Genomic DNA, 23,544 nt, shown 5'->3' on the forward strand with positions numbered 1-23,544 from the left:
AGGTAAACACCTTAGCAAAAGAGACCATTTTTTCTTTGTCCACCAACACCACTAGCTATCACCAATTCGGCTAAACTAAGATATTGATAGCCACTAACCAAGAAAAAACCTCCTCAGATGACAGTCTGATAACATATTTATGGTATAGGATAGGTTTTGTTAGAAAAATGTGAATATTTCAGGTAGATATCATAGTTTACAATTGCACCCACCGTCACAAATCGACTAGAATAAATAGATAGAGCAACGTGTCTTACCTAATTACTAATCATAAAACATTTCGTAAAAATACACAGCATACACTAATCGAAAGACACAGATCCTGTGAATACAGACAATATTTCAGATTTTCTAAGTGTCTTACAGCGAAAACACAATAAATCGTTATATTAGCATACCACATATGCAAACGTTACCCCAGCATTGATTCTAGCCAAAGAGCGCGATAACGTCAACATCGCCAAAAGATATTAATTTTTTCACTAACCTTCTCAGAATTCTTCAGATGACACTCCTGTAACATCATATTACAACATACATATACAGTTTGTTCGAAAATGTGGATATTTAGCCACCAAAATCGTGGTTATACAATGAGAAAAGTAGCCGAGCTGGTCAGAAAATGCCGTGCGCCATATTAGACAGTGATCTAGTCGTATACATAAATACTCATAAACGTGACTAAAAAATATAGGGTGGACAGCGATTGATAGACAATTTAATTCTTAATACAATCGCGGAATTACATTTTTTAAATTATCCTTACTTTTCAATACAGTTTGCGCCAAGCGAAGCTACGTCAAAAAAGATGGCGTCCTAAGCCACTAACATTTTTCGACAGAAACACGATTTATCATAATAAATTGTTCCTACTTTGAGCTGTTCTTCCATCAGAATCTTGGGCAAAGAATCCTTTCTTGGGTCTAATCGTCTTTTGGTCGAAAGCTGTCCTCTTGCCATGCAGAAATGCACATTGCGTTCGGCATGAACTGGAACGGTGCCCAGAGATTCACAGTGGCTCAGAAATAAATGTCCCAAAATCGCACTAAACGGATATAAATTGCTATAAAACGCTTTAAATTAACTACCTTATGATGTTTTTAACTCCTATAACGAGTAAAAATATGACCGGAGAAATATAACAGGCTACACTAATGCTTGGAAAAACAGTAGGTCGGTATCCTCCGCGCGCATGACGCACCTAGAAAAGAGGTCCTACCTACAGGATTTTTTCATTTATAGTGGCTGTGATTGGGCAATCGATACCGTTCAAAGCGTCATCACGTAAAGGCATCCAGGGGAAGACGTAAGCAGTGTCCGTATACTCATAGGAATAACAGTGGCCTTAAAACTGACTCCAGAACAGGGGCCAAAATGTGTGAAATCTGACTCCATGTCAGGGAAATTGCTGTAGAATGAGTTCTGTTCCACTTAGAGACAAAATTTCAACGGCTATAGAAACTATAGACTGTTTTCTATCCAATAATAATAATAATATGCATATTGTACGATCAAGAAGTTTGTAGGAAGCCGTTTCAAAAATTACACGATTTCCATAAATAGTGACAACAGCACCCCCTAGCCTTAACAGGTTAAGAACTAGTGTATCTATCATTTCCTATACAACATGTATTTTTTAGTTATGTTTATGAATAGCTATTTGGTCAGAATATGTGTGTCAGAAAAAGTGTCAGAAAAATATCCGGACGTTGTGGGAAAAAGATGCTACCTTAGCAAAATGTATAACCACTGATTTCAGCTCTAAATATGCACATTTTTGAACAAAACATAAGTGTATGTATAACCTGATGTTATAGGACTGTCATCTGATGAAGCTTATCAAGGTTAGTCAAAAATTATATATCTTTTGCTGGTTTGTCACGATCGCTAACTTTTGCTACTGGGAAATGGTTTGTGTTTCTGGCTATTGTGGTAAGCTAATATAATGCTATATTGTGTTTTCGCTGTAAAACACTTAAGAAATCGGAAATATTGGCTGGAATCACAAGATGCCTGTCTTTCATTTGCTGTACACTATGTATTTTCAGAAATGTTTTATGATGAGTATTTAGGTATTTGACGTTGGTGTCTGTAATTATTCTGTCTGCTTTCGGTGCAATTTCTGATTGTAGCTGCAATGTAAACTATGATTTATACCTGAAATATCCACATTTTTCCAACAAAACAGATTTATTGAATAAAATGTTATAAGACTGTCATCTGATGAAGTTGTTTGTTGGTTAGTTTGGTTGGTTCTTGGTTAGTTAGGTTGGTTTTGTGCATGCTACCTGTGCTGTGAAAAATGTCTGTCCTTTTTTGTATTTGGTGGTGAGCTAACATAAATATACGTGCTGTTTTCGCTGTAAAACATTTTACAAATTGGACATGTTGGCTGGATTCACAAGATGTGTACCTTTCATTTGCTGTATTGGACTTGTTAACCTCTAACGAGTCACAAACCCGGATCCGGGACCATATTTCAGGTATAATGTGTATATTTAGAGCTGAAATCAGTGGTTATACATTGTGCTAACGTAGCTACTTTTTCCCACAACGTCCGGATATTTTTCTGACACTTTTTCTGACACACATATTCTGACCAAATAGCTATTCATAAACATAACTAAAAAATACATGTTGTATAGGAAATGATAGATCCATTAGTTCTTAATGAAATCGCCGTGTTAGAATTCTAAAAATAACTTCATTACGACATCTAGCTTCGGTATAGCTAGAGTACCCAAAAGCTGGGCGCCGACGACTAGTTCACATGTACGACAGATATATGAAATAGCATCATAAAATGTTTCCTACTTTTGCTGATCTTTCATCAGAATGTTGGACAAGGGGTCCTTTGTCAAGAACAATCGTTGTTTGGATTTAGAACGGCCTCTTTCCCTCTCGATTTAGCAAGCACACTAGCCAAGTGGCACGAATCTCTCCATCGTCAACAAACTCAGAGAAAGGAACACAGCAAAACTCCCGAAAAAATTTCAATAATCTGATTAAACTATATTGAAAAAACATACTTTACGATGATATGGTCACATGTATCAAATAAAATCAAAGCCGGAGATATTAGTCGTCCATAACGGCAGCTAAACAGTTGGCAAATCCAGGTTCCTTCTCGCGCCTTCCTGAAAACAGGAAATGGGTGACACGTCATACAAAGAGCTTGTATTCCACTTCAGACCAAGATAAACACCCCATTTCTTCTCTCACCGCCTCTTGACATCCAGGGGAAGGTGTATGAGGTGCATGTATACTAATACGTATCATGCCCATTTATAGGCAGGACCCAGAACAGAGCCTCGATTTCAGACTTTCCACTTCCTGGTCAGGAAGTTTGTGCCAAATGAGTTCTGTTTTACTCACAGATATAATTCAAACGGTTTTAGAAACTAGAGAGTGTTTTCCATCCAATAGTAATAATAATATGCATATTGTACGAGCAAGAATTGAGTACGAGGCCGTTTGAAATGGGCACCTTTTATCTGGCTACTCAATACTGCCCTTGCAGCCCAAACAGGTTAATCTTATGGCTGCAATCCCGTTAACGGGATCGATATGACAACAGCCAGTAAAGTGCAGGGCCCAAATTCAAACAATAAAAATCTCATAATTAAAATTCCTCAGACATAGAAGTATTTCACACCATTTTAAAGATACACTTCTTGTTAATCCCACCAGTGTCCGATTTCAAAAAGGCTTTACAGCGAAAGCATCACAAACTATTATGTTATGTCACCGCAAAATCACAGCAAAACACAGCCATTTTTCCAGCCAAAGACAGGAGTCACAAAAAGCAGAAATAGAGATAAAATGAATCACTAACCTTTGATGATCTTCATCAGATGACACTCATAGGACTTCATGTTACACAATACATGTGTGTTTTGTTCGATAAAGTTCATATTTATATCCAAAAACCTCAGTTTACATTGGCGCCATGTTCAGAAATGCCTCCAAAATATCCGAAGAAATTGCAGAGAGGAAATAACAGAAATACTCATCATCAGACAAGGTTCTACAGACTGTTGACATCTAGTGGAAGCCATAGAAAGTGCAAACTGACCCATACCCCACTGTGTTTTTGATAGGCGATGAGTTGAGAACCTACAAACCTCAGATTTCCCACTTCCTGGTTGGATTTTTTTTCTCAGGTTTTTGCCTGCCATATGAGTTCTGTTATACTCACAGACATCATTCAAACAGGTTTAGAAACTTCAGAGTGTTTTCTATCCAATACTAATAATAATATGCATAAATAACCAACTGGGACTGAGGAGCAGGCAGTTTACTCTGGGCACCTCTGGGCACCTTTTAGTCCAAGCTACTCAATACTGCCCTTGCAGCCATAAGAGGTTAAGTACTTTACACCACTGGTATAATGGTGTGTTTCCCTCCAATAGCAGATATTGTTCATGTTATATTGAGATGGATCATGTATAATGATGTGTTTCCCTACAATACCAGGTATCACTACTCTGTTCTATCTGAAGTATCACTACTCTGTTCTATCTGAAGTATCACTACTCTGTTCTATCTGAAGTATCGCTACTCTGTTCTATTTGAAGTATCACTACTCTATCTGAAGTATCACTACTTTATCTGAAGTATCACTACTCTGTTCTGTCTGAAGTATCACTACTCTGTTCTATCTGAAGTATCACTACTCTGTTCTATCTGAAGTATCACTACTCTGTTCTATCTGAAGTATCACTACTCTGCTCTATCTGAAGTATCACTACTCTGCTCTATCTGAAGTATCACTACTCTGTTCTATCTGAAGTATCACTACTCTGTTCTATCTGAAGTATCACTACTCTGTTCTATCTGAAGTATCACTACTCTGTTCTATCTGAAGTATCACTACTCTGTTCTATCTGAAGTATCACTACTCTGTTCTATCTGAAGTATCACTACTCTGTTCTATCTGAAGTATCACTACTCTGTTCTATCTGAAGTATCACTACTCTGTTCTATCTGAAGTATCACTACTCTGTTCTATCTGAAGTATCACTACTCTGTTCTATCTGAAGTATCACTACTGTGTTCTATCTGAAGTATCACTACTGTGTTCTATCTGAAGTATCACTACTCTGTTCTGTCTGAAGTATCACTACTCTGTTCTATATGAAGTATCACTACTCTATCTGAAGTATCACTACTCTGTTCTATCTGAAGTATCACTACTCTGTTCTATCTGAAGTATCACTACTCTGTTCTATCTGAAGTATCACTACTCTGTTCTATCTGAAGTATCACTACTCTGTTCTATCTGAAGTATCACTACTCTGTTCTATCTGAAGTATCACTACTCTGTTCTATCTAAAGTATCACTACTCTGTTCTATCTGAAGTATCACTACTCTGTTCTATATGAAGTATCACTACTCTGTTCTATATGAAGTATCACTACTCTGTTCTATCTGAAGTATCACTACTGTGTTCTATCTGAAGTATCACTACTCTATTTGAAGTATCACTACTCTGTTCTATCTGAAGTATCACTACTCTGTTCTTTCTGAAGTATCACTACTCTATTTGAAGTATCACTACTCTGTTCTATCTGAAGTATCACTACTCTGTTCTTTCTGAAGTATCACTACTCTATTTGAAGTATCACTACTCTGTTCTATCTGAAGTATCACTACTCTGTTCTTTCTGAAGTATCACTACTCTATTTGAAGTATCACTACTCTGTTCTATCTGAAGTATCACTACTCTGTTCTTTCTGAAGTATCACTACTCTATCTGAAGTATCACTGTTCTATCTGAAGTATCACTACTCTGTTCTGTCTGAAGTATCACTACTCTATTTGAAGAATCACTACTCTATTTGAAGAATCACTACTCTGTTCTATCTGAAATACTACTACTATGTTCTATCTGAAGTATCACTACTCGATTTGAAGTATCTCTAATCTATTTGAAGTATCTCTACTCTGTTCTAACACAACATACATCCATATATCAGTGAATTATAATTGAACACTGCGTGACTGTGTAGTATGGTCACCAAAAGCTGATGAGGATTTGTAAATAAGTTATTAAGTTAATATTTGGTCGTATCCTGTATGATTTAATGCTTCATTAGAGATCTGAGTACTTAGCAATGCTTGGGTGGATGGGTTGACGTTCAAGAATGTCCTACAACCTAAAACCACCTTGAATAGCTGTAGGATATCTATGCTTGCATCCCAAATAGAACCCTATATGGTGCACTACTTCTGACCAGAGCCCTATGGGGGCTAGTGAGTAGGGTGCCGTTTGGGATTGATCCTATAACTTTGTGTTCCAGTGGTGAGTCCTGGCTGTGGTCCAGTGGTGAGTCCTGGCTGTGAAGCAGACTGTGTCCATAATAAGACTAACACAAACTTTCATCCCCCTTTTCCAAGAACAGGCCATGAAACATGACAAGTAGTAAACCACAATTGAAGTTGTAAAACACTGAAGTTCAAACAAGTTGATCTCATCAGGTTTGAAAGGTTTATTTGAACATCTTTGCACATATGCAGAACGTACATAAAATGTGATGTCATACAATGTATTAAAAACCAGTTAAAACCATACAATCAGCATAAACAGATGGACAGCGCATCATCCATTAGTCATACACAGGCCCACTCCTTCATTTGAAAAAGAACTAAACGACAGCCCCGTCACTTGGTTTGCTATAAAACCTGAGGGATAGGGCTGGAGAAACGTAACCACTCAAACACGTCTATGGCATAACATTTCTGTTTTTTATTTTTAATAAAATTTAATAAAATAAATGTGGTTTTTGCTTTGTCATTATAGGGTATTGTGTGTAGATTGTTGAGGGAAAACATTTATTTATTACATTTTAGAATAAATAAATAAATAGCAACCTAACAAAATGCGGAAAAAGCTGATTTCCTGGTGTTTTTTTATGTCCAACAATGAAATATGCTATAATCTTTATTTATTTATTGCTCAGATAACTTGGGTGCCAAATAAAAACACCTGTGAGAATGCTATTCGTTGACTACAGCTCAGCGTTCAACACCATAGTGCCCTCAAAGCTCATCACTAAGCTAAGGATCCTGGGACTAAACACCTCCCTCTGCAACTGGATCCTGGACTTCCTGACGGGCCACCCCAAGGTGGTAAGGGTAGGCAACAACACGTCTGCCACGCTGATCCTCAACACCGGGGCCCCTCAGAGTTGTGCACTTCGTCCCCTCCGGTACACTCTGTTCACCCAGGACTGCGTGGCCAAATGACTCCAACACCATCATTAGGCCTGATTACTAATAACGATGAGACAGCCTTTAGGGAAGTCAGAGACCTGGCAGTGTGGTCCAGAACAACAACCTCTCCCTTAATGTGAGCAAGACAAAGGAGCTGATTGTGGACTACAGGAAAAGGAGGGCCAAACAGGCCCCTATTAACATCGACGGGGCTGTAGTGGAGCGGGTTGAGAGTTTCAAGTTCCTTGGTGTCCACATCACCAACGAACTAGAATGGTCCAAATACACCAAGACAGTCGTGAATAGGGCACGACTATTCCCGTCAGGAGACTGAAAAGATTTGGCATGGGTCCCCAGATCCTCAAAAGGTTCTACAGCTGCACCATCGAGAGCATCCTGACCGGTTGCATCACGGCCTGGTATGGCAACTGCTCTGCATCTGATTGTAAGGTGCTACAGAGGGTAGTGCGTATGGCCCAGTACATCACTGGGGCCAACCTTCCTGCCATACAGGACCTATATACTTGGCGGTGTCAGAGGAAAGCCCAAAAAATTGTCAAAGACCTCCGTCACCTCCGTCATAAACTGTTTTCTCTGCTACCGTACGGCAAGCGGTACCGGAGCGCCAAGTCTAGGCCCAAGAGGCTTCTAAACAGCTTCTACCCCCAAGCCATAAGACTCCTGAACATCTAATCAAATGGCTACCCAGACTGTTTGCACCCCCCCACACTTTCACGCTGCTGCTACTCTCTGTTATTATCTATGCATAGTCAGTTTAATAACTCTACCTACATGTACAAATTACCTCAACTCACCGATGCCCCGCACATTGACTCTGTACCAGTACCCCTTGTATATAGCCTCACTATTGTTATTTTACTGCTGCTCTTTAATTATTTGTTACTTTTATTATTTTTTTAAATTGGGTATTTTTCTTAAAACTGTAAACATTTCACTGTAAGGTCTACACCTGTTGTATTCGGCGCATGTGACAACATTTGATTTGAATAATTTCAAGGCTTAAAAATCCTTCTTTAACCCGTCTCCTTCCCTTCATCTACACTGATTGAAGTGTATTTAACAGGTGACATCAACAAGGGATCATAGCTTTCACCTGGAGTCTTAATGTTATGTACACTCATTGTATAGGGAACACATTTGGGACGTACCCTACTTCTCAGGAATATTGATAGTGATCTAAGGATTATTATGATAAATACGTTAAACATTACCAACCTTAGATACTGAATCAAGTATCACAGAATCGTCAAGGTACTTCCTTGAGTGTAGGTACTTCCTTGAGTGTAGCAGTTTAAAAGCAGGCACCAGGTGCCTCACGGTATCAGTAGGAACAGGAAGAGTACCTGTTCAGGTGGACCAGGACGACTCGTTAGAAGAACCATCATGGCACTCCAATGGGTGAAGCCGTGGATCGCTCTCGTCTTCGGACTATCTGCTGCACATTCTGAGACTGGTAAGACAAGACAAGATATGACGAAATACAATTTAATATCACTTTAGGATAACCCATGTAGCATAGTTTAGGAACTAAAGAGGAACTGGGTTAGAAGCAAAATAAGACTTGTTCCCTGTCTATTTCCAGTTATGATTCCAGATATGACTTCCATTGGGAGTCTATATGATTCCAAACTGCAAATCTTATCAGGTAATTTGTGTTGTTGAATATATGTCACCAAATACTCAAATATCTATATTCTACTCTACTGTTATATTATACATCTTATATTCAGACATGAATGGTGCAACTATACTGTACATTTCCCCCCATGCAGCAGGAGTGAGTCCCACTCATAACGGGCAGGTCTGCAGCACATGGGGTAACTACCACTACAAAACCTACGATGGAGACTTCTTCCAGCTGCCCTACACCTGTAACTACGTGCTGTCGTCATTGTGTAAGAGCAGCAGCGGCTACGAGGCCTTTAACATTCAGTTGCAGCGCGGGGAGGTAGATGGGCTGCCCACCATCACCAAGGTATTCCTTTTTGATCAGTTCTTTGTTTTTAAATTGCACTATTGATGAATTGCTTTAAATTGCACTATTGATTAATTGTTTTTATTGCTCTGTGATCTTAATTTAAGGTGACCTTGAGGGTCCTGAAAGTTGTCTGTCAAATAAAATGTCCTACTATTATTTTTATTAAGGTTTCTTTGAAGCTGGATGGAACCTTCGTGGAGCTGGCCAACGGTAACGTCAGCGTCAATGGATTACAGTGAGTTCCCAGTCTAGTCAACAATGGATCTCAGATGTGTAAAACCATTGGCTCTTAGATGTGTAAAATAAATAGTAATACAGGAAGTAAATGATATGGGGTTTGTTATCACTTAATGTTACGTTATCACAACTACATCCAATGGGATTCATTTTATTCAGAGATCCATCTTTTTTTGTTTCGTTCAATTGCATTTATCAAATGTAAGGGGGAAAAAGAAAGGAAAGTATTTTATTTTTCACCTCACTTGCTACTTTTGTGCAAAGACTTGAGGTAAAATTCACAAGTAAAAAAAAATGGATGCAGTGTTGTATCATCATTTAACTTATCTTGAGATCAACTTTTTTCTGTTTTAACATAATCTACATAATGTCAGTTTCAACGGGCAATAGTGAGTTCATCAGTGATCTAAAAGCATTCAGAGGCAAAACTATTTTTCTGAAGTTTAGTTGATGTGCATTTACAGATGAAAGTTACCAAGCTGAAATTCCATTTGATGAACTCCTATACAGACATTATTACCTAGTACAGTCTCAACAGGGGAGGAAGAAAAATACAAAGAAAATACTTTAAAGGACAATTTTGACCCTTGTTGGAATACCGACTCTCCCCTCTGATGAACACTTAGTTTTGTCCCCTTAGGGTCACCATACCATTTGGTCAGTTTAATTTCTTCATTGAGAGAACCGTTTCCTATGTGAAGATCACAGCCAAGCTGGGGTTAGTCATCATGTGGAATGAAGATGACTCCTTCTGGGTATGTGTTCAGTATGCTGACTCATTTCCATACGTCTTCTGTTACACTACAGTGATATGTGGTTGTTTCAGCTGCTTTGGTTCAATACACGGATTGTAAATCACTCTGGATGAGAGTCTCTGCTAAATGTCAAATGTAAATGTGATGCTTTGCTGCAATATTCTGGTTCTGATGAAAATGGTCTGTAGTTTGCTAGTGACTGTAGGGAACATTAGTGTTAGAGGAACTGTTGGGATAAGAGTGGGAACATCAGTGTTAGAGGAACTGTTGGGATCCGGCTGAGGCATAAGAGCCTGACGAGCCGGCTGAGACACGAGAGCCTGACGAGCCGGCGGAGGCACGAGAGCCTGACCAACCGGCGGCGGCACGAGAGCCTGCCGAGCCAGTGGAAGCAGGGGACCCTGACGAGCTGGCTAAGGCACGAGAGCCTGACGAGCCGGCTGAGACACGAGAGCCGGCGGAGGCAGGAGAGCCTGACAAGCTGGCGGAGGCAGGAGAGCCTGGCGAACTGGCAGAGGCATGAGAGCCTGTAGCCCCTCCCGGACCCAACATCACTCCCACTGAAAAAAAAAAAAAAACATCCCTGATGCTTCCCTTAGGTGAGGCGTTATTCTGTAACGATGTGTGCTGAGAGTTGGGAAGCAAGTTCAGGGAGTGAGTGTTTCAGTAAATAAACGCAACATAATACAAACCAAGAACCACGAAAAATACACAGACATGACACAGGAACAGAAACAATAACGAAGGAACCAACGGGAGTGACATATATAGGGAAGGTAATCAGGGAGGTGATGGAGTCCAGGTGAGTCTGATGACGCGCAGGTGCGCTTAACTATGGTGACAGGTGTGTGCCTTAAACGAGCAGCCTGGTGACCTAGAGGCTGGAGAGGGAGCACACGTGACAAAAAGGTATTAACAACATGATGAGAGTTTAAAAGGTTTTAACAACATGATGAGAGTTTAAAAGGTTTTAACAACATGATGAGAGTTTAAAAGGTTTTAACAACACGATGAGAGTTTAAAAGGTTTTAACAACACGATGAGAGTTTAAAAGGTTTTAACAACATGATGAGAGTTTAAAAGGTTTTAACAACACGATGAGAGTTTAAAAGGTTTTAACAACACGATGAGAGTTTAAAAGGTTTTAACAACATGATGAGAGTTTAAAAGGTTTTAACAACATGATGAGAGTTTAAAAGGTTTTAACAACATGATGAGAGTTTAAAAGGTTTTAACAACATGATGAGAGTTTAAAAGGTTTTAACAACATGATGAGAGTTTAAAAGGTTTAACAACATGATGAGAGTTTAAAAGGTTTTAACAACATGATGAGAGTTTAAAAGGTTTTAACAACATGATAAGAGTTTAAAAGGTTTTAACAACATGATGAGAGTTTAAAAGGTTTTAAAGGGAAGAGTACATGTGCAGTAGAGGTAAAGTCAGAGGGGATTGTAAGACACCTCCCCCTGTCAGATGGTTATAGAACACAAACCAACAAAAAATAGAATCCTGATTATTAAAACGGAGAAACAAATAGTTGGGAAGATTCATACAGTGAATGTATTTGGTATTGTTGTTCAGATCCTATCCATTTCATATCAGACCAGAATAAAACTACAGTGAAACAGGTTTCCTATTGTAGATATATTGTAGACATGATCCCTAATCCGCATAATTCACTTTAATGAATAACCACTTGGGTATACAGTACATAAAACATTGAATAATATTAGCAAAGTTCTGTGCACACTTTTGTATTTTGTTAGGTAGCCTAATGCTCTGTATTGACCCTATCTGTACATACCTAACCTGAAATACAGTGCCTGTTTTGTGCTAACATCCCACTCCTTGTACTCAGTGTCATATGCCAAACATAGCTATATCAAATCAAATTCTATTGGTCGCATACACATATTTAGCAGATGTTATTGTGGAAGTAGCGAAATGCTTGTAGCACAGGTACAAGGAGTGGAATGTTAGCATAAACAGACTGGTACCCAGGCTAGAACAGTTGAAACCTGTGAAATGTCAGTACATATGAACTGCTGTAGGTGCATGGCCAGCTAGCTGTATGTGAAATGTACATATTTGCAATGCATTAACCCTCAGTCATCTTCCATTGGTGTTATAGGTGGAGCTGGACTCAAAGTTCCAGAATCAGACTTGTGGGCTGTGTGGAGACTTCAACGGAGTCCAGATTTACGACGAGTTCATTAGGAATGGTAAACAAAACCACCAAATGTCTTAGAGGGGTGGATTACGCTCCTGTTCTGTTTATGAATGTGTGGGTTCAATCTATGGGTTAGGAAGGGGTTATAAAGTATATTTCTAGGTACCATTGTATGAAAGGGTTAACAAAAACACAAAACACATGATGACAGAGACTGTTTGTAAGGGGAAATAAACTGGTAAAACGAAACGGTTTATTCATCCACAGGTGATTATCTGAAGACAATCGACTATGGAGATATTTGGAAGATGAATGGCCCAACTGAGACCTGTACAGAAATCCCTGGTCACACTGAGCAGTGTGAAGACCAGGTACTTACAAGTCTAGAGCTGAGCTGAACATTTAAGATTTCTTATTCATTACATTTAAACATGATTGTTAGTTTAAAATATCAATATCAACATCATCATTGCTGACATTTGATCAGTATATAATCCCTCTGTTGCCTCTAGTAATTCTTCTTCTTCATCCTTTCAGACCAAACTTTGTGAGCAGCTTCTCACCAGTCTTGCCTTCAGTAACTGTAAGGACCTGATTGCCACAGACTCCTTCATCAAGGCCTGTGCAGAAGACATGTGTCACTGTGGCAACAGCAGCAGCAGTGCCAGCTGCGCCTGCCCCACCATGTCAGAGTACTCCCGCCAGTGTGCTCACGCAGGGGGAAACCCCAAGAGTGGAAGACCGACCACTTCTGCTGTAAGGGAATCTTTTTTGCATCACTGTTTTGCATATCCTTTTTGTTTTTATTTTGGATGGTTTGTTTGTATTGCTCTGTTGGTAGGTTGGATGTAGGTACAAAAACAATCCTCAGCCAGAGTTTTGTTGTAACTCAAAGTAAACACTTTTGACATGCAATAATGCCCTTCCTTAGGTCATCGATAGTGTCTTCTTCTTTGACATGCTAGTATTTACATTTATGTGACTGAAAACTGAGGAGCAAATCCCAATTTTCACTTCCAATGATGTCAATAGAAGAATACGTGAACATGTGAAGTAATGAAGACTCAGAAACAGATTTGTGACCAGGGTTATTTGTCTGTGTTGAGCAGTGAAGACGTGTCCTTTAAGCATGCAGTACCAGGAGTGTGGTAGTCCCTGCACTGATACCTGCTCCAACCCAGAGAGGAACCAGCATTGTGAGGAACACTGCACCGACGGATGCTTCTGCCCTGCTGGTACATGCACTCATTTACTGAATACAACATTATATGTCAGCTGTGTAACTATTTTAAAGTAGCTGAACACAACATTATATGTCAGCTGTGTAACTATTTTAAAGTAGCTGAACACAACATTATATGTCAGCTGTGTAACTATTTTAAAGTAGCTGAATACAACATCATATGTCAGCTATGCACACTCACTGATTTTAACAGAGATGGGAAAAAGTCTCAATTTTGCAAGTCCTAAGCAAACACATTTTCTCCTAAAACAAATAAATGCTTATAAATAGGCTGCACAACATTACCACTTGGTTTACCCTGGCCAGAGGGCCAGAGGGGACAGAGCACACTACATTACCACGTGGTTTACCCTGGCCAGAGGGCCAGAGGGCCAGGGCGCATTGACTGTAGACTATACAGCTCCAGGCTGCGGTTGTTATCAGTAGCATAGTCAGACTGAGAAATCCTCTAGTTTTCTTCCCATACAGTTTAAGTGTAGGCTGCTGAAACATTTCCGTGAAGAGTTCTTGCTTGGGTATGTCGGGAGTGATGTGTTATCATGTTTGCTAAATACATCCCGGAGGAAAGTGGAGCAGACAGCGTTTTGATAGATTATGTGATTTGCGCCCGGCGTGCGCAACTTGTGATTTCCGTTAATCTGATTGGTCAAGACACAGAACAAAACGCACAGAACCTGCAGCACTCTGATTAAAATACTAAATAGGTTGTCATGAGCAAGATGACAAATCGAGTCATACAGCTCAAATACCAGATAGGTTTACATGCACAAGATGACTAATCGAGTCATACAGCTCAAATACCAGATAGGTTTACATGCACAAGATGACAAATCGAGTCATACAGCTCAAATCCAAGTTAAATCACGAGTCATAGATGCTCAAGTCGAAGTGTAGTGGGAAGTGTTTTACTTTTTGTCAAGTCTCAAGTTGCAACATGACTGGAGTCCACATCCCTGAATTTTAAACCAGAAGGACTGTATTAAAACTTCTTTGGGATAGGGGGTGCTATTTTCACTTTGGGATAAAATCGTGCCCAATTTAAACGGCCTCGTACTCTATTCTAGATCGTACAATATGCATATTATTATTACTATTGGATAGACAACACTCTCACGTTTCTAAAACCGTTTGAATTATATCTGTGAGTAAAACAGAACTCATTTTGCAGCAAACTTCCTGTCAGGAAGTGAAAAATCTGAAATCGAGGCTCTGTTCCAGGGCCTTCCTATTCATTTGCTTGAAATCTATGGATATACATGCACTTAATACGCCTTCCACTAGATGTCAACAGGCAGTGAGAGGTGAAATGGGGTGTATAGCTTGATCTGAGGTCAAACGAGAGCTCTTGGAATGACATGACCCCAAATGTTCTTTGTTCAGCAAGGAGTGGGAAGGAACCCTGGATTGCGTTCTGAAAAGCTGTCGTTATAGACGGCTAATATCTCCGGCTTTGATTTTATTTGATAAATGTGATAATATCATCGTAAAGTATGTTTTTTCAATATAGTTTTATCAGATTATTGAAGGTTTATCGGGAGTTTTGGCTTTTTCCGTTCTCTGCGTTTGGTGATGATGGACAGCTTCGCGCCACTTGGCTAGCTTTGGTTGCTAATTCGACAGGAGAAAAGGACATTCTAAAACCAAACAATGATTGTTATGGACAAAGGACCCCTTGTACAAGATTCTGATGGAAGCTCAGCAAAAGTAGGAACCATTTATGATGTTATTTCGTATTTCTGTGGAAAATGTTTAGTACTATTTTCCGCCCTCATTGCAGGCGCTGTCTCGCTATAACGTAAGCTGTATGTCGTACTAAAGTTATTTTTAGAATTCTAACACGGCGATTGCATTAAGAACTAGTGTATCTTTCATTTGCTATCCTATATGTATTTTTTAGTAAAGTTTATGATGAGTTATTTGGTCAGATTAGGTGAGTGTCAGAAATATATCCGGAGATTCTGGGAAAAAGTTGCTACGTTTTCACAATGTATAACCACGGATTTCAGCTCTAAATATGCACATTTTCTAACAAAACATAAGTGTATTGTATAACCTGATGTTATAGGACTGTCATCTGATGAAGTTTGTCAAGGTTAGTGAAAAATTATATATCTTTTGCTGTTTTTTTGCGATTGCTAACTTTTGCTGCTGATAAATGGGTTGTGTATTTGGCTATTGTGGTAAGCTAATATAATGGTATATTGTGTTTTCGCTGTAAAACACTTAAGAAATCTGAAATATTGGCTGGATTCACAAGATGTTTATCTTTCATTTGCTGTACACCATGTATTTTTCATAAATGTTTTATGATGAGTATTTAGGTATTTCACGTTGGTTTCTGTAATTGTTCTAGCTGCTTCGGTGCTATTTGTGATTGTAGCTGCAATGTAAAACTATGATTTATACCTGAAATATGCACATTTTTCGAACAAAATATAGATTTATTGTATAACATGTTATAAGACTGTCATCTGATGAAGTTGTTTCTTGGTTAGTGACTAATTCTATCTCTATTTGGGGGTTTTGTGCAAGCTACCTGTGCTGTGAAAGAAATGTCTGTGCTTTTTTGTATTTGGTGGTGAGCTAACATAAATATACGTGGTGTTTTTGCTGTAAAACATTTAAAAAATCGGACATGTTGGCTGGATTCACAAGATGTTTATCTTTCATTTGCTGTATTGGACTTGTTAATGTGTGAAAGTTAAATATTTAAAAAAAATATTTTTTGAATTTCGCGTGCTGCCTTTTCAGTGGAATGTGGGGGGGTTCCGCTCGCGGAACCCAGGGGCTAGACAGGTTAAAACTCATATTGGTTATGTGGCTATTTAAACCAGGAAGACTGTATTAAAACTCATATTGGTTATGTGGCTATTTAAACCAGGTAGACTGTATAAAACCCTAATATCAGTTATGTGGCTATTTAAACCAGGTAGACTGTATAAAACCCTAATATCGGTTATGTGGCTATTTAAACCAGGAAGACTGTATAAAACTCATATTGGTGATGTGGCTATTTAAACCAGGTAGACTGTATAAAACTCATATTGGTGATGTGGCTATTTAAACCAGGAAGACTGTATAAAACCCTAATATTGGTTATGTGGCTATTTAAACCAGGAAAAGGTTAAAGGTTAAATAGATTGGAAGAGTAGCCTTACTGTAGGACTGGAGATTTCATTACTTTAACAAAAGTTCTGCAACAGATGTACCATAGTGATTCACCTCTAACGCCTACCAAACCCGGATCCGGGAGCACCCCCATCACAAAAGCTGACTAGCATAGCCTAGCCTAAAGCCACAGGGATATCATATAATAAAATGTTCATGAAATCACAAGTCCAAGACACCAAATGAAAGATACACATCTTGTGAATCAAGCCATCATTTCTGATTTTTAAAATGTTTTACAGGGAAGACAAAATATGTAAATCTATTAGCTAACCACGTTAGCAAAAGACACCACTTCCATACTCCACCATTTTTTTTACTCCATCAGCAGCTATCACAAATTCGACCAAATAAAGATATAAATAGCCACTAACCAAGAAACAACCTCATCAGATGACAGTCTGATAACATATTTATTGTATAGCATAGGTTTTGTTAGAAAAATGTGCATATTTCAGGTATAAATCATAGTTTACTATTGCAGCCCCCATCACAACTCTCACTAAAACGACTAGAATAACTACAGAGACCATCGTGTATTAGCTAATTACTCATCATAAAACATTTCTTAAAAATACACAGCGTGCAGCAGATGAAAGACACAGATCTTGTGAATCAAGACAATATTTCAGATTTTCTAAGTGTTTTACAGCGAAAACACAATATAGCGTTATATTAGCTTAGCACAATAGCAAACATTACAACAGCATTGATTCAAGCCAAACATAGCAATAACGTATAAACCACCAAAATATATTAATTTTTTCACTAACCTTCTCAGAATTCTTCAGATGACAGTCCTGTAACATCATATTACACAATTCATATAGAGTTTGTTCGAAAATTTGCATATTTAGCGGCACAAATCGTGCTTATACATTGAGAATAGTGTTCAAATCTCAAGCAATCTGTCCGGCGCCATCTTGGAACGGCACCTATTCTTATCGAAAACTATTCATAAACTTGACTAAAAAAATACAGGTTGGACAGCAATTGAAAGACAAATTAGTTCTTAATGCAATCGCTGAATTACATTTTTAAAATTATCGTTACTGCGCAATACAGGCTGCGATAACGCAAGGCTACACTGCAAGAAATGGCGTCTCATGCATTTTACTTTTTTTCAACAGAACAATGAAGTAACAGCATAAAGACTGCTTACTATTAGCTGAGCTTCCATCAGAATCTTGGGCAAGGTGTCCTTTCTTCAAAACAATCGTCTTTTGGCTGAAAGATGTCCTCTTGTCCTGTCGAATTAGCCGCTAAACGTTAGCCACCCACTGGAGAGGTGCCCAACTCGTGGAAGCGCGTCACAAAGAAATCCAGGAAAATCGCAATAAACTGCTATAAACTGCTATAAGTCGGTTTAAATTAACTACCTTATGATGTCTTTAACACCTATAACGAATAAAAACATGACCGGAGATATAGAACTACTAAAACGAAAGCGTTTGCAGGACGTCATTGTGATGTCTTCTTGGGCCAGACGCACCGTTGAAAAGGACGGTACTTCCTGTTCCACGGTCTTATATAAGGTCCCAGATTGCGCAATCGACTCCATTCAAATTCTCACCGCTTACTGACATCTAGAGGAAGGCGTATGCAGTGCATGTAGCCCGATGGCTTACATGGGGACTTATAAACTGACCTTAGAACAGGGACCTCGATTTCTGAAATCTCACTCCCTGACAGGAAATGTGCTGCAGAAAGTTCTGAGTTCTGTTTCACTCAGAGAAATAATTCAAACGGTTTTAGAAACTAGAGAGTGTTTTCTATCCAATAGTAATAATAATATGCATATTGTACGAGCAAGAATTGAGTACGAGGCAGTTTAATTTGGGCACTATTTTTTCCAATGGTGAAACAGCGCCCCCATATTGACAAGAAGTTATTAAGATACTGAACTACATGGATCAATGTATTTTATGAGATAAGGAAGGACTACATTAATTGAATGTCATTTATGGGATCAGCTGACTAAATGTATTGAATGTTATTATGGAACCAGGTGACCTAAATGTATTGTATTGAATGTAATTCATGGGATCAGCTGACTAAATGTAATGTATTGAATGTAATTCATGGGATCAGCTGGCTAAATGTAATGTATTGAATGTAATTCATGGGATCAGCTGACTAAATGTAATGTATTGAATGTAAGTCATGGGATCAGCTGACTAAATGTAATGTATTGAATGTAAGTCATGGGATCAACTGACTAAATGTAATGTATTGAATGTAAGTCATGGGATCAGCTGGCTAAATGTCTTTCTCGTAGGAACCGTGTTTGATGACATCACTCAGACTGGCTGTGTAGCTGTGAACCAATGCTCTTGTCTCCACAACGGACAATCTTACCAGCCTGGGCAATCATTCTCAAGAACATGCCATAAATGGTAAGAGCTGCATTGCGTTTATATACACTGAATTATTGTGTGTGTTGATCCGGATGTGTTGAGGCTAAACTGACTGTCTCTCTCCGTTAGTACCTGTATCCAAGGTCAGTGGAGTTGTATGGATCTAGATTGCCCAGCTACCTGCTCCATAGTGGGAGGTTCCCACATCACCACCTACGATGGGAAAGCATACACCTTCCATGGAGACTGCTCATATGTCCTGTCCAAGGTAGGGATCTAACCTACTGTCTGGAGACTGCTCATATGTCCTGTCCAAGGTAGGGATCTAACCTACTGTCTGGAGACTGCTCATATGTCCTGTCCAAGGTAGGGATCTAACCTACTGTATGAAGTGATATTAGTGCCAACAGAAGTATTGAATAAAAATGTGATTTCTTCATACAAATTCAAAGTGATTCAATTCAGATTCCATGTCATTTGGCACTAATATGACTCCATGCTGACGCATACTGTATGTTTAGTAGATTTAACTCCTAACTCGCTAGCGAACATGTACTGGCCCACGAACGGGCCACATCCGGCATAGATTGCGGCCAACAGCTGGCAGCCACTTGCATTGGAGGTGCTTATACATACCATTGCTATCACTATCCATATTAATCTCATAAATACTTTTCAATCAAGTTGAACCATAATATATAGTGCCTTCAGAAGGTATTCACACCCCTTAAATTTTTCACATTTTGTTGTGAAACAGCCTGATTCAAAGTGTATTAAATAGTGATTTTAGGGGGTGGGGGGGGGGGGGGTTACTGGCCTACACACAATTATCCCATCATGCCATAGTCATATAATTTCTTTTCAATATTAAACAAATTTATTTAAAAGAAAAATCTGAAATGTTGAATCAATAAGTATTGTTTGTTATGGCAAGCCTAAATAAGTTCAGGAGTCAACATTTGCTTAACAAGTCACATAATACGTTGCATTGACTCACTCTATGTCCAATAATAGTGTTTAACTTGAAATATGGAGAGTGGTACTCAGTAATGTGTTGTATTGGATTTGCCCCAAACATAACACTTTGTATTCAGAACAAAAAGTGAATTGCTTTGCCACATTTTTTGCAGTAATACTTTAGTGCCTTGTTGCAAACAGGATGCATGTTTTGGAATATTTTTATTCTGTACAGGATTCCTTCTTTTCACTTGTCAATTAGGTTAGTATTGTGGAGTAACTACAATGTTGTTGATCCATCCTCAGTTTTCTCCTATCACAGCCATTAAACTCTGTAACTGTTTCAAAGTAACCTTTGGCTTCATGGTGAAATCCCTGAGTGGTTTCCTTCCTCTCCAGCAACTGAGTTAGGAAGGACACCTGTATCTTTGTAGTGACTGGGTGTATTGATACACCATCCAAAGTGTAATTAATAACTTCACCATGTTCAAAGAGATATTCAATATCTGCTTTTTAATTTTTACCCATCTACCAATAGGTGCCCTTCTTTGCGAGCTTGAAGAATGTAAGAAAATTGCAAATAATTGCAAATTGCAAATATTTTACATTCCAGCTGTGCAAAGCTCTTAAAAACTTACCCAGAAAGACTCACAGCTGTAATCGCTGCCAAAGGTGATTCTAACATGTATTGACTCAGGGGTGTGAATACTAATGTAAATAAGTTATTTCTGTATTTAATTTTCAATAAATTATTAAACATTTCTAAAAACATGTTTTCACTTTGTCATTATTGGGTATTGTGTGAAAAAAATATTGAATCGATTTAAAATTCAGGCTGTATCACAACAACATGTGGAATAAGTCAAGGGGTGTGAATACTTCCTGAAGGAACTGTAGTTCCCTAGAACCAAAAGTAGGCAAGTAGTAAGTAGTGTGTTACAAAATATGTGTTCCCTTAACCTTACTGTCATACCTTAACTTTACTATCATACCATAACTTTACTATCATACCTTGACTTTACTATCATACCATAACCTAACTGTCATACCTTAACTTTACTGTCATACCTTGTACCAATTGTCCCCAGCAAACCAACGAGACTGCTTTCACAGTCCTGGGTGACATAGTGAAATGTGGGAAGACGGACATTGAGACCTGCCTAAGATCTGTAACCCTGGTGACCCCAGAGTCCATGGTAAGTTAGCCTTTCTGCAGTGACACACCCACCTGATAGTATCGTATTAAAATATATCAACATCAAACCATGTTGTGTATGTTCAGGGGAAAAAAGCTCAATGTTGAGACTTCTGCTGCTGCCAGTGACTCATATCACCACTTCAGGGTTGGAGCAAATTACATTTAAATTCCAGTCAATTCAGGCAGTCCACTGAATTCCAATTCCAATGCTCTTCATTGTTTTTCAGTGAGGAACACTTGGAATAATTAGGTTAACTTTCTGAATTGACTGGAAATGACTCCAACCCTGTTCCACACTCCTTATCACCAGGGGAGTGTCATTTATTCAAGTTGTAATTTGATCACTTGCAGATGATCGTCATCGAGGCCAGTGGAAGGGTCTTTGTCAACAAGATGTTTTCTCAGTTGCCGCTTTTCATGGGTGAGTGACTGATTGATGGCTGCTTGAGAAGAGGGATACAGAAATGTGATATCTGTCTAATTGTTTGTAGTCATTAATCAGTATAAACATATATTTGAAAACCTTCCCATGCAGTGCATACTGTACTAGAAGTTGTCTCTTTTTTCGTCTTTCTTTCCTTGTTTAGCAGCATGTTTATTTATTTATTTATTTTACCGTAGGGGATGAGGTAGTTGTTTGGGCTATTTATAGATGGGCTATGTACAGGTGCAGTGATCTGTGAGCTGCTCTGACAGCTGGTGCTTAACGCTGGTGAGGGAGATAAGTGTTTTCAGTTTCAGAGATTTTTGTAGTTCGTTCCAGTCATTGGCAGCAGAGAACTGGAAGTAGAGGCGGCCAAATGAGGAATTTGCCCTGGGGGTGACCAGTGAAATACATCTGCTGGAGCGCGTGCTACGGGTGGGTGCTGCTATGGTGACCAGCGAGCTGAGATAAGGCGGGACTTTACCTAGCAGGGTATTGTAGATGACCTGGAACCAGTGGGTTTTGCGACAAATATGAAGCGAGGGCCAGCCAACAGGTTGCAGTGGTGGGTAGTATATGGGGCTTTGGTGACAAAACGGATGGCACTGTGATAGACTGCATCCAATTTGTTGAGTAGGGTGTTGTAGGCTATTTTGTAAATGACATCACCAAAGTCGAGGATCGGTAGGATGGTCAGTTTTACGAGGGTATGTTTGGCAGCATGAGTGAAGGATGCTTTGTTGCGAAATAGGAATCCAATTCTAGATTTAACTTTGGATTGGAGATGTTTGATGTGAGTCTGGAAGGAGAGTTTACAGTCTAATCAGACACCTAGGTATTTGTAGTTGTCCACATATTCTAAGTCAGAACCGTCCAAAGTAGTGATGCTGGGCGGGGGGCAGGTGTAGGCAGCGATCGGTTGAAGAGCATGCATTTAGTTTTACTTGTATTTAAGAGCAGTTGAAGGCTACGGAAGGATAGTTGTATGGCATTGAAGCTCGTCTGGAGGGTAGTTAACACAGTGTCCAAAGAAGGGCCAGAAGTATACAGAATGGTGTCATCTGCGTAGAGGTGGATCAAAGACTCACCAGCAGCAAGAGCGACATCATTGATGTATACAGAGAAAAGAGTTGGCCCAAGAATTGAACCCTGTGGCACCCCCATAGAGACTGCCAGAGGCCCGGACAACAGGCCCTCCGATTTGACACACTGAACTCTGTCTGAGAAGTAGTTGGTGAACCATGCGAGGCAATCATTAGAGAAAACAAGGCTGTTGAGTCTGCTGATTAGGATGTGGTGATTGACAGAGTCGAAAGCCTTGGCCAGGTCAATAAATACGGCTGCACAGTATTGTTTCTTATTGATGGCGGTTAAGATATCGTTTAGGACCTTGAGCATGAATGAGGTGCACCCATGACCAGCTCTGAAACCAGATTGCATAGTGGAGAAGGTACGGTGGGATTCGAAATGGTCGGTAATCTGTTTGTTACCTTGGCTTTCGAAGACCTAAGAAAGGCAGGGTAGGATAGATATAGGTCTGTAGCAGTTTGGGTCAAGAGTGTCCCCCCCTTTGAAGAGGGGGATGACCGCAGCTGCTTTTCAATCTTTGGGAATCTCAAACGACACGAAAGAGAGGTTGAACAGGCTAGTAATAGGGTTTGCAACAATTTCGGCAGATCATTTTTTAGAAAGAAAGGGTCCAGATTGTCTAGCCCAGCTGATTTGCAGGGGTCCAGATTTTGCAGCTCTTTCAGAACATCAGCTGACTGGATTTGGGAGAAGGAGAAATAGGGAAGGCTTGGGCGAGTTGCTGTGGGGGG

At 39.3% G+C, this 23,544-nt stretch overlaps 1 pseudogene; it reads left to right on the forward strand.

Annotated features, from left to right (window-relative positions):
- The first annotated feature begins 8,620 nt into the window (after positions 1-8,620).
- The window catches only part of LOC120065983, a 40,881-nt pseudogene continuing 25,957 nt past the window's right edge, over positions 8,621-23,544 (forward strand).

This window comes from Salvelinus namaycush, chromosome 21 (assembly GCF_016432855.1).
Source record: "Salvelinus namaycush isolate Seneca chromosome 21, SaNama_1.0, whole genome shotgun sequence".
Classification (NCBI taxonomy): domain Eukaryota; kingdom Metazoa; phylum Chordata; class Actinopteri; order Salmoniformes; family Salmonidae; genus Salvelinus; species Salvelinus namaycush.